This window comes from Etheostoma cragini, chromosome 16, assembly GCF_013103735.1.
Source record: "Etheostoma cragini isolate CJK2018 chromosome 16, CSU_Ecrag_1.0, whole genome shotgun sequence".
NCBI classification, from domain to species: Eukaryota; Metazoa; Chordata; class Actinopteri; order Perciformes; family Percidae; genus Etheostoma; species Etheostoma cragini.
In genome coordinates this window covers 9,578,149-9,588,794 of record NC_048422.1, presented here as the reverse complement: position 1 = coordinate 9,588,794, position 10,646 = coordinate 9,578,149, and positions in this window count along the sequence as shown.

Below are 10,646 nucleotides of genomic sequence, written 5' to 3'. Positions count from 1 at the left end.
CACTTCTCTGACCATTTGTAAAATATTGATTATTACATAAAGATGTCTGTCCTTAAAATTATGAAAAGCCATCTGTTTAATAAATGGTAAATCTGTATTATGATTACTGTAATATGACTTATCATTATATTTTGCTTCTGTTTACTGTCTCAAGATCTCATAACACCTGTCGTCTATTTGCTCTGTCTGACCCCTTCTTTATACTCTCATTGTCTTTCCCTTTGTCTTCTTCTGCACTTGTTTCTTCAGGTGACCCTTTTTTTCTTACTTTCTCCCCTCTCTATGAATGTACAGGGGTGCTCATTAAAGCCATTCTTTATCATTTAATGAAGCCTTTGGATTAGAGTTGATGCCCTGACCAGTCGAAAGTGGAGAAGTGAGTCAGAAGTAGGGTGAAGAAGTGGAGATGTGAAGCAAATCAGCTGCTGGTAGTAGCAAGTGTGTTTGATTGATATAATAAGTTGTAAATAAATAGTTTGACAATTACATTTTCATTTATTTAGTTGCAACTTTTGGAATCTTATCTTAAAATCGGCCTTGGCATTTTGGCCCAGACCGGCCCACCACATAAGATCACAAGTACCACCCGTCCTTGTGCTCCTCTGAATATGTACACCAACTCCTACTCCTTAAAACTACTAACGCCATGTAATGAATAAGCCAGAATCAGTGAGATTTGACACATGAAATACTTCAAAAAGTTGCCATTTATCGATATGCATATATGTATGTGTATAGATACATAGATAGATATGTTAATTATCATTTCACGACTGAAAAGAACCTGTGCTTTAATTTTAAAAGGTCCATCATGACTATTTGCCTGCCAATGAAGCTATTATTGCTCATTATTAAGATGTAGGCTACTTTGTTGAACGAAAGGTAGGCTCATATAGCCTTTTAATAATAAAACGGTGAGAACATCATCAGTCAAGTCTCAGGTGCACGTGCACTTAGCCAAACTAATGCAATCATACAGCACAGCATGCCTACTTCTTCTATTGTTGTAGCGTTATCATCAACAGTTTTTCCAGCACTTGTTTTTGGCTCAGTTTTCTCAAGGGGCAAATTGGTTTAAGGGGAGTTGTGCTCACCGTTGTACCTCCCTCACTCCCTCATCTGTGTCCCTCTCCTCCTGAGACTCCTCCTCACTGTGCATGTGGCTGACACCATCACCACCATCATCAGCTACAGGAGCTGACGAAAGTCCCGCTACTGCCAAAAACATGTCTGTCAATTTGGAAACGTCTGCCTGTTTCTTCTCCTCACGCAGCTTCTCTTCTCTTTGTGTTTTGGTTCCATGAACTCTATCACTATTCCAGCCTGGCAGATGCATGCTGAAACTGCATGCAGGCCGACATCCCAAAGAGGGTGCTGTTTAAAGATATAATGTCATCTTCATTAGCTTAAATAACATTATCCTCACCTATCACCACTTCATAGCTAGCTGCTGTAGCGGCATGTTCAGCGCTTTGGACATTGTCGTTCCTGTCTGTATCCCCAACATTAGCCATGAAAAAGTTTGTCATCTTTAGCAGAGTTGACAAAAGCTTATTGTGTCTTTTTGCTTTTTTTTTTAAATTGGAGCCGCCTGGGTCACTTTGTTTCATTTTCGTGTTTAGACTTGCTTCGTCTCTGTTTGTGTACTTCCAAGTTCTCCTGTCACTGTGTTTATCTGCCGCGTGCACCGTGCATTGTTACGGACTAGTCTATTTCATTGTGAAAGTAGGATTTGTATGTGTAGGGACAGAAAACCTAGCCCAAACTAAAGGGTTTTTGGCCAGCCCAGTGTCAATTGAAAAAACTATGGGCCACCGGTCTAGGCCTTCCCCTTTAATGAACAGCCCCGGGAAGGAACTTGTTTTGGTGGAACATGCACGTTCCAAAGTAGCGTTTGTGTGAGAGAAAACTCAGTGGGGCTTTTTCACAAATAGGTTGACTTATATTTTCTAATAATTTAAATTTTTGAAAAAATACTTATATAATACTTAAATAATTTGATGCATAACTATGAGGACCCCCTAGGGTTGTCTGTATTTGAGCTAAGGGCTATGGGTTGGTGGGTTGGTGGGTGGTGGTGTGAGAATGGGTGTGGATGAAGAGTCAAATTTGGAAAATGTTGTTCCCCTGTCCATTCTTAATGGCTGGCCTGAGTACTTTTAATATCATAAATATAACTTAAATATTTACAAAACTTTAGTATACTTCTTCTAAATGCGCAACAGGTCTACTTTAGAAAATATACCTGAGTATCCTTTGCTTGAACTTGAGAACACATTCTCTTTTTTGGAACTGTAGAAAAGTCAGATTAGTGACTTAGAACTCTAAGTTTAGCATGAAACAATGACAAACATGTGTCTGTACCCATGGTTGCCTCTAAGAAGGAATGGGATATATCTGATTTAATATTCACATTGAAAACTACATTAAAAAAAGTTTGGATATTCATTTTGAAGAAGAGCATGGATTAAGCCGTTGTCGTGCTGTCGATCCTTAGGGGAATAGAAACATCAATGAGGAGTTAGAGCTTTAGAGTGTGGATGAAGGCTGCGCTTGCATCCTTCTGACTCCAACCAAGGAGACTGCACTGTGTGCACATGGCTTTGTCAATATTGAGCTATCTGAGCTCAAAGAGACAAGAGAGCAGACAGGCTAATTTCTCTCTGTCTGTTCTTCTGTCTCTGTCTTGCTTTTGTTGTCTTTCTCTCTCTCTTTCCATCTGTAACATCCCATTCTCTCTTAATGCTTTTTCTTTTTTACTATCTTTCTGTTTCTCATTCTGTCTTGTTTAAACCAGTCATGATGAGCACCCGACTCTCTTTTGTTTGTGCTCTCTCTTTGGCTACCTGTTTCTTTCTTCTATTCCAGTCAGTCAGCCGACACCAGTAGGTGTCTGATCATCCTTTTACCGAAAATCAGGTAAACTGTGAATCTGAAGCCACTGAATATGGCAATCTGAAACCATTGTCTTAAAATGGTGAGTTGTACAAGCCAAAAATGTATTCCGTTTCTGAGAGTTGCATGTTACTTTTCAGAACACATGCTGGTTTTGAATAGTTAGTGGTTTAGACATTCTGGATGGAAAAAAATTACTTCCACAATAAAGCAGAGCAAACCAGAAACTTGAGTGTAGTCTGCGGTGGAAATGTCCCTTCTGAGCCACCATAGAGCTAGATGGGTTTTCAATACAGTAAATCCCACCTGCTTATTTTTCTATTTGTAGGCTTCATATAGTACAAGCAGCCAAGTGGCTGGATTATTGTAGTAGATTATTTATCATGATGCTGTAATTCTCCTAGCTAAATTAGACCATACCACAGCCCGGCCACACTGGGATCAAATTACATATTGTATTGATAGTAGCCAGATCCAACTGCATTCCTATGTCAAAAAGCCATAGAGAGCTGGGCAAGAAAGCTTGTTCTTTGGTCTCACCTGGTCTGTGATAGCCACCATGTCACACCTCAAAGGGCCCTGCCAACAAGACAGCACTTCAGAAGTTTAGAGCCTTGTTTAAAAGTTTTAAACCTTGCCTGTTCATCTTTGCAAGACATGGGGTTTGGGAAAAACCACGTGGGGCTTCTCCAAAGAGATAGAAGTGTTATTCCGCCATTTCATAACTCTAACAGAGAAACAACCAGAAGAGACTTTGTCACACGTGAATATGAGTTGTGCACTGCCTATTGTGATATGTTTACTGCAAACTCCATTAATTGCACAAACTGAGGCTGAAGCAGATGGCTCTGCAGAGGAGGTTCTGTGACTGCTCCTGCTCTCTGGTGAAAAGTGCAGTCAGAGTGGCTGTGTTGCCTATGGCACTGTTTCCCAACCAGGGGTACGCGTACCCCACAGGGTACTCCTGCAATTGCCGGAGGCTACTTGGAAAGATTGTAGAGTAGCTCAACTAATTTGAAATATAATAAATTATGATTTGATTAAAAGAACATTTCCACATATTCAAATTACTGCAACTGGAATAACTTCTACATGTTGCTGTTATGTAAGCGTGCAAAGTAGTTAGCAAGGGAGCACAGCAGTGTACAAATGTAGCTAAAAGTAATGTACAAATGCAAGAGGTGAAAAGCTAGAAGTGACAAATCAGCAATTCAAATGATTAAAAGTAATGGATGTACGGTTTGCTGATCAAACCAACCATTGTCTTGTTTGACAAACCATTTTATTTTTTATTTCATCTTATTTTTACAGGCAAATCATTAAGAAAACATTATTATCTACAACGGCAACCTTCCTCCACGGCGCTGTGAAGGAGGGCACTTAGCACCGACAGAGCTACTCTGCCTCTGCAAAATGGCCTCTGGAAGGAACTTGTTAAGGTGAAACGTGTACGTTCAAAAGACGTTTTAGAGATAAGAAATAAATAAGATAATTTGGGTGCTATAGGGAGAGCAGAGAGGCTGTCCCGGAGTAAGCCTGACTTGGTCTCATTGTCAAACTTCATCTTTACAAAACTGCATTATCAACGCTAGTTCTGTGACCATGAAGGACTTTAACTGGGCTTTTTGACTTTGACTTTTTTAACTGGGCTCAACAGTAAGTCCTGCTTAGCCTAGCATTCCACTATGAACCATAGGCTTCCAGCTGCTTGACCCAAGGCCCCTACTGTGATGTGATGCATTCATGGTGTAGTCTTTACTCTATATCATTGGGTGATATCAATAAAAAATGAATTCATAAGATGGAACAACAATGGCTTCCTGGTCAGGAGGAAAGAATTTGCAACTACTGTCTGATGCACTTTTGACAAACTTAGATGAGGTCTGTAATAAATAAATAATTTGACTTAACGTGCATGCTGGCAAGTACTTGTATAATGTCATCATCCATTTAGAAACAACCGCGGAAGGGTAACAATCCAGTTTTTTATCAGCTGTAGTTACCATAAACATAAAGCATCAATTCCTCTGCAGTTCCACTGTTTTGCACCAGCAACTTTCCGGTATCTGTGTTACTTCCTTGTACATCATTGGAGGAATTAAAGTTAACAAATGCTAATTCTGAGCATTGTTTTTACACCTAAAAAAAAGTATTAGAAGAAGATTTCACAAAACTATTATTTAAATGTTTAATCTTTCTTTTTTTCCCTCTCACATCTTTACTTTTCCAATTTCTCTCACTTTTTCTTCTTTTTTTCTCTCCCCTTTCAACACACCTTTCCCCTAATTCTCCTGCTCTTTCTTTCCTCCTCCTGATTCTTCTGTTTCTCCCTCTTTTCTGTTTCTCTCCCTGAATCTCTCTTCTCACGCTTCATGTTCTTTCTCTCTCCCCTGAGTCTTTCCCCTCTCTCTCTCTGTCTCCCTCTATCTGTCTCTCTCTCTCTCTCCTTCACTGCTCTCCCTTCCTCCCCCCAACCTATAGGGATAGAGACTCAGTAGAATTACCATCCTCTTGATCTATAATTACCACACAACTCTCTCTACCCCTGGCTCTTTTTCTCCTTGCTTGCTTATCAGCCAGTCTCAGAGTGTGCACAGGATACATACATCATCATTTAAACATTTGTCTTCCGATAACAGCCTCGTCCTGTTGTGTGAACAAATATAAGAATCGTTGAGATGTTCATGACAGGATGCTAAACACGTTCTGTATGACAAATGCATGTTAGCATGACCTATATATTGGATGAGCCATGAAGAAAACAGCATGTGATGTTGATTACATCGTCTTTTCACCTTGATAACAAGTGCACACCATACAGTGGATCATTGCGAATCACAAGGGTATGTGATAGCTGCTGTGACGAGCAATGCCAATTTAATGCATTTATTTTGTCAGTATCTCTCTGTGCTCAGTGGATAACAGCTAATACATTTGTGACTAACACACATGATCCTTTCTCTTAGCTTGCTGTCTAATCTAGACCTCTTAAGGTGTGCTGAGCATATGTTTGCCTCACTTGCCCAAATCTGAAAGCTGTGTTTTGGGATGACTGTGACCTGCACAGGGGTATCTTTGACTAAATCTTGCATCTCGTTCAGTTGGGTCTTTTCTCAGTTCACATCTTTTGTTATCTGTGCTTTGGGGTTGTGGTACAGAAGCGTTTCAGCTCTCAAAACTATGGGGAACAAGGGAACTTCACCAATCAAAATCTGTCAACAAGTGTTGGGCAGTAGAACTGCATCTGTGAAAAAAGTTGTTAAAGCCTTTTGTGGCTCCAGAGAAAAATGCAAGAAAACTGCTATCTGTGTACGTGCATTTGCGTCTGTCTGGGTTGAAGTATGAAAATTAATAGAATCTTAGGGTGTGGAGTTTGAAAAAAGTGAGCGCCTCATCTCTGCTTAAGGCTAGATAGCTAGGACACCCAAATCTTGAAACCCAACTGCCAGCGGTAAATTTCCACTATGGGTAATGTGGGTGCAGGGGTTTGACAAGGAACATGAATGTGTTAATTATTTGCTTCTCTTGTATTGAATTAGAGAATTTTCAACTGTCTATTGTGAGACTTGCAATGTCACAGGGGTGTGATGCCTAATTGGTGGAGTACTCTTTATCAGGGCATGCACAGTGAACCGAAATACTTTAGGAGGCTAATGCACTCCAGCCTGGTCTCACAGAATTTTGCTAAATGATCACAGACTGTTAACACGGCATTACGTGGCGGCAGAACGGAATGTGTTAAAAATCTGTGTGGCCACCACGGAAACATTGCAAGGTCAATGAAAAGGTGACGTAGCATTAGGACCAACTATCGTAGCGAGTAGTGTGAAAGCCCAAAAATCTGCATAAGGAGGTTGGTTGGACTTGTAGATGGGTCAAACACAGGACTTTCACCTGGAAGACTTGGGATCGTGTCCCGCATGTAATGTTTCCTGAAGTCGCTTTCTACTTTTCCTAAACCCAACCATACCCGCGTGTCACGGAACCGTAAGTCCACCCTTGACCCAACCGTCCCGTCCCGCAAAGACTGTAAAACATGGCTTGTGATCCAGAGCATTTTGATTTATCGTCTGTTGGTGATTCTGGAAGACAACATTTTTTTTATTTTTTAATAATTAAATGTGGAAGGCAGTAGCCGAGATGGTAAATGTACTGTGTTTATGTAACACTTTTCTAGTCTTTACAACTACTCAAAGCACTTTCACACACTGTGGCCAAGGTGCCACCTGCTCATCAGATAAACACTCACACACTTTGACATTTACAGGGCACAGCATCGGGGACAACTCGGGCTTCAGTGTCCTGCCCAAGGACACTTTGACATGGAACTACAGGGCCAGGGATTGAACCACCAACCTTCCAATTAGCAGGCAATCGCTCTACCACTGAGCCACATCCCCGCTCGTGAGGGAGGACAGGTTTGTCTGTCAACACAGCTGATTTTCCAAAACAGCGGGTGACGGTTTTAACAGGGTAGAAACCTAATAAAATCAGTCTCAATCAGTCTGTTGTATGCGGAAATCATTAAAGCAGTGACCCAGTACATTGTACTTCCCATCTATTGCAGATTTGGGACCACACTGGCTGCCTGTTTGAAACTATTGTGACACTTGATATAATGCGTCAGTCATCCAGTGTAACGATGATAAAATTAATAAGACAGTAGATGAGGCAGTGAGGGTAAACACAGTTTGTAACCTACACATCTATTCTCCTCAACATCTATTATTCATCGGCCAAGATGATTCTTTCATGAGGCAAGCTAGTTGCATATAATTCATAACGCAGGCTGTGGAAACTAGGACAGAGTGAGATTCGGCAGAGAGAGGAGGGGGGAAGAGGAAGAGGAGGAGGAGGAGGAAGGATGAGAGGGCAGAGTGAGAGAGAGGGTGACGAAAGGGAGGACGACAGAGAGGGTGTCAGGATGAGAAGGTGAGAGAAAAGAAGAGGGGGGAGGCGACAGGATTTGGGATTACGGAAATGCAATTGAATGAGGGGGAACATGCTGCAGAGACTTTTTCAAGTTCGGAGTAAAAGACGGAAATTGGGAAATCAAAGGCACAAGAGAGAGATGGAGAAGAGAGACAGAGAAACGCTGGGAAAAAATATAAGAGATAGAGGAAGAGAGATGGGGAGAAAAGAGAGTTTAAAGCAGGGTACGGGGGGGGGGTTGAGTCTCGCCAACGTGATAGACATCTCTATCAGGCGGTGGGGGGAGGAGTCTGCGCTAAAGACTGTTTATCATTGGTCCTTTGTTTTACCAAAGCAGTAGGACAATACGTTGCTCCAGCTTAACTGTGCTGCCTAGTAGAGAAACAAATGGCTTCCATGCACATCTTTTCCCCACATAATCTCCAGTATAGCAGCAGCAAGGGGATCCATCTTAGAAATGTTTAACATGTTATATTCACCATCTTTATTAAACAGTAAATTGATTGTTGAATATGATAGTTATTTGACTGTTAAATTGACTGTTATTTGACTGTTACAATAAAATGATTATTTCTTATGATATACTAATAATGACTAAATGTTATGTGTTATTTTATAGTTAGTTTAGTATGATATAAACTATGCGTGTAGAAAGTTTTTTTTGTAACTTTGCTAATGGCTAATCATTGTTTTGTAAATAGCTATTAACAGTATTTGAATAGCTTTTATTATCATGCAATAGTTTTTTTGGCGATCGATGGCAGAGATTTTTGTGCACTGATAACAGATGCAGATATAGATAATGTTGATCATACATGTGAGATTAAGTATTTATTCAACAGTTGCAAATGTATAATAGTAAGTATAAGTGTTCCTTCAAACAGTTGCTTGCGAGGCTCATACAAAAACGTCTGTTTGGTGTGGAATAGTTAAGTCACTTTTACCAAATGTGACCGCCCAATGCTGCCAAACCATTAAAAGATGTAAATGAGGAAAGAGGCAGGTGTATTTCTTTGATTGGAGACGTGAGAGAAGACAAAGGTTCGGACCGTTTCTCTTTGGTCTGTTGCTGGGAGCGATAAGATCAGAATTTAAACAGCTGTGTGTGTGTGTGTGTGTGTTTGACAAAAAGAGACAGAGGGAGAGAAAGGAAAAGGGACAGACAGACAGACAGACAGGCAGAAAAAGAGAGGGGGGGGATCACAGAGAGAGAGTTCACTTCCTCCCCTGCTATATAGCTGTGAGCCATGTACACAGCAGAAAGTCGCGACCCCAAAATATAGTGCGTGGTCTGAATTCCAATGACTTTTTCACTGAGATAGAGCATCTGTGTGGGTGCATGTGTGTGACTGTGTCTGTATGCGTGTGTTGGCAGGAGGATGGGTGGGTGTTAGCGTATGGGGGGCAGTATTCCCTTGGGAGCTGAGGATAATAAAAAATAGAATGCTGAATTGCGACAATGACACACAACCCTGGTACAAACACAACCAAACACACGTGCACACACATCCACATCCACAGCAACCACTCTTGGAAGAGGTGCGAGTGTAGGGCAGGACAAGGTGACCACAAATAGAGTTGGAACAAGGCTAAGCATCTTGGCACCTGCTTCCACATAGCCATGCCAATGTGCTGGGAAAAAGGGCGTTCAAAAAAGCTTTTTTTGTGAACCGAGATATCAGTGATTGGGACATTTTTAAATGTCTTGTTTTCAAATATCACACTCCACCTTAAAGAGGGCACACAGTTTGAGAAGAATGTGGCAGCCCTGTGCCAAGGTGTTGTGGAGCAACACCTTGCCGTGTTCAAAATGCATGCTACTTCTAAAAAAACCACGCTGGAAAAGTAACTGGATTAAGTGAAAATGTACTCAAAAGTAGTAGTGGTAGTAGATTTCAATTTAATTCATATTCATTAGAGAAAATAAAAGCAGTGTCACTTTAAAAGTGTCATTGGTGCCCAGTTTCCAGAGCGAGCATCCACATTTAGTAGAGGTTTACTCCTCCAAACACCGTGCCAGGGTTCAAATCCGACCTTAGGCCCTTTGCTGCATGTCATTCCCCTCTCTCTCTCCCGTCTTCAGCTGTCCTGTCATTAAAGGCCTAAAAATGCCCAAAACATGAAAAAAAAGAATGAAAGTGTCCTTAAACAAGGACAAAATACCTACATGTTGGATAGATTTTTTTTCTGTTTGTTTCTGTGAGCATTTACTAATTGTAGAGTCATTACATCATGGTTTATTTTTTTCTCACTTAGATTGCACATTACATAATTTATTTTTTTGTTCTTCAGCTCCGATTTGCTTAGGAAGAGTCAATAGCATTATATTCCCATGAGCACATGTCTGTGGTTTTCAAAAGCTTCCTGATTGATCCTGGTTTATATTTCAGTTTTATCCTCTTTCCATCTCTTTTTGATTTTAATGTGCGTAAATGTTTGTGCTTCTGTGTACCTGTATACAGTGTGTTCAATATTCTGTGCCCTGTCTTGTATTTTGAATGTATGCATATAGTACGCAAACAAATGTGGTAATATGCAGATACTGCCTCGGTCCATTTTCCAAAATTTGTTTCTCCCTAGCTGTTCATAACAATGTGTTTCTGAGAAACAGTGAAGCATTAAGGAAAGAGCACTGTGTTTGTCTCTCATATTACAGTGTGGGTTACATGCACAAGTCCTCAAAGTGAGCAGTTCTCAGATTGTCTCAAGGCTTCTCTGAATACTAACGCCATTATGGCACAACAAAGAAGAATCACTGTGATGTGTACGCCTAAATCATATTTGAAGCCCATGGTGAATTCAAAAATCACATGTAAAAT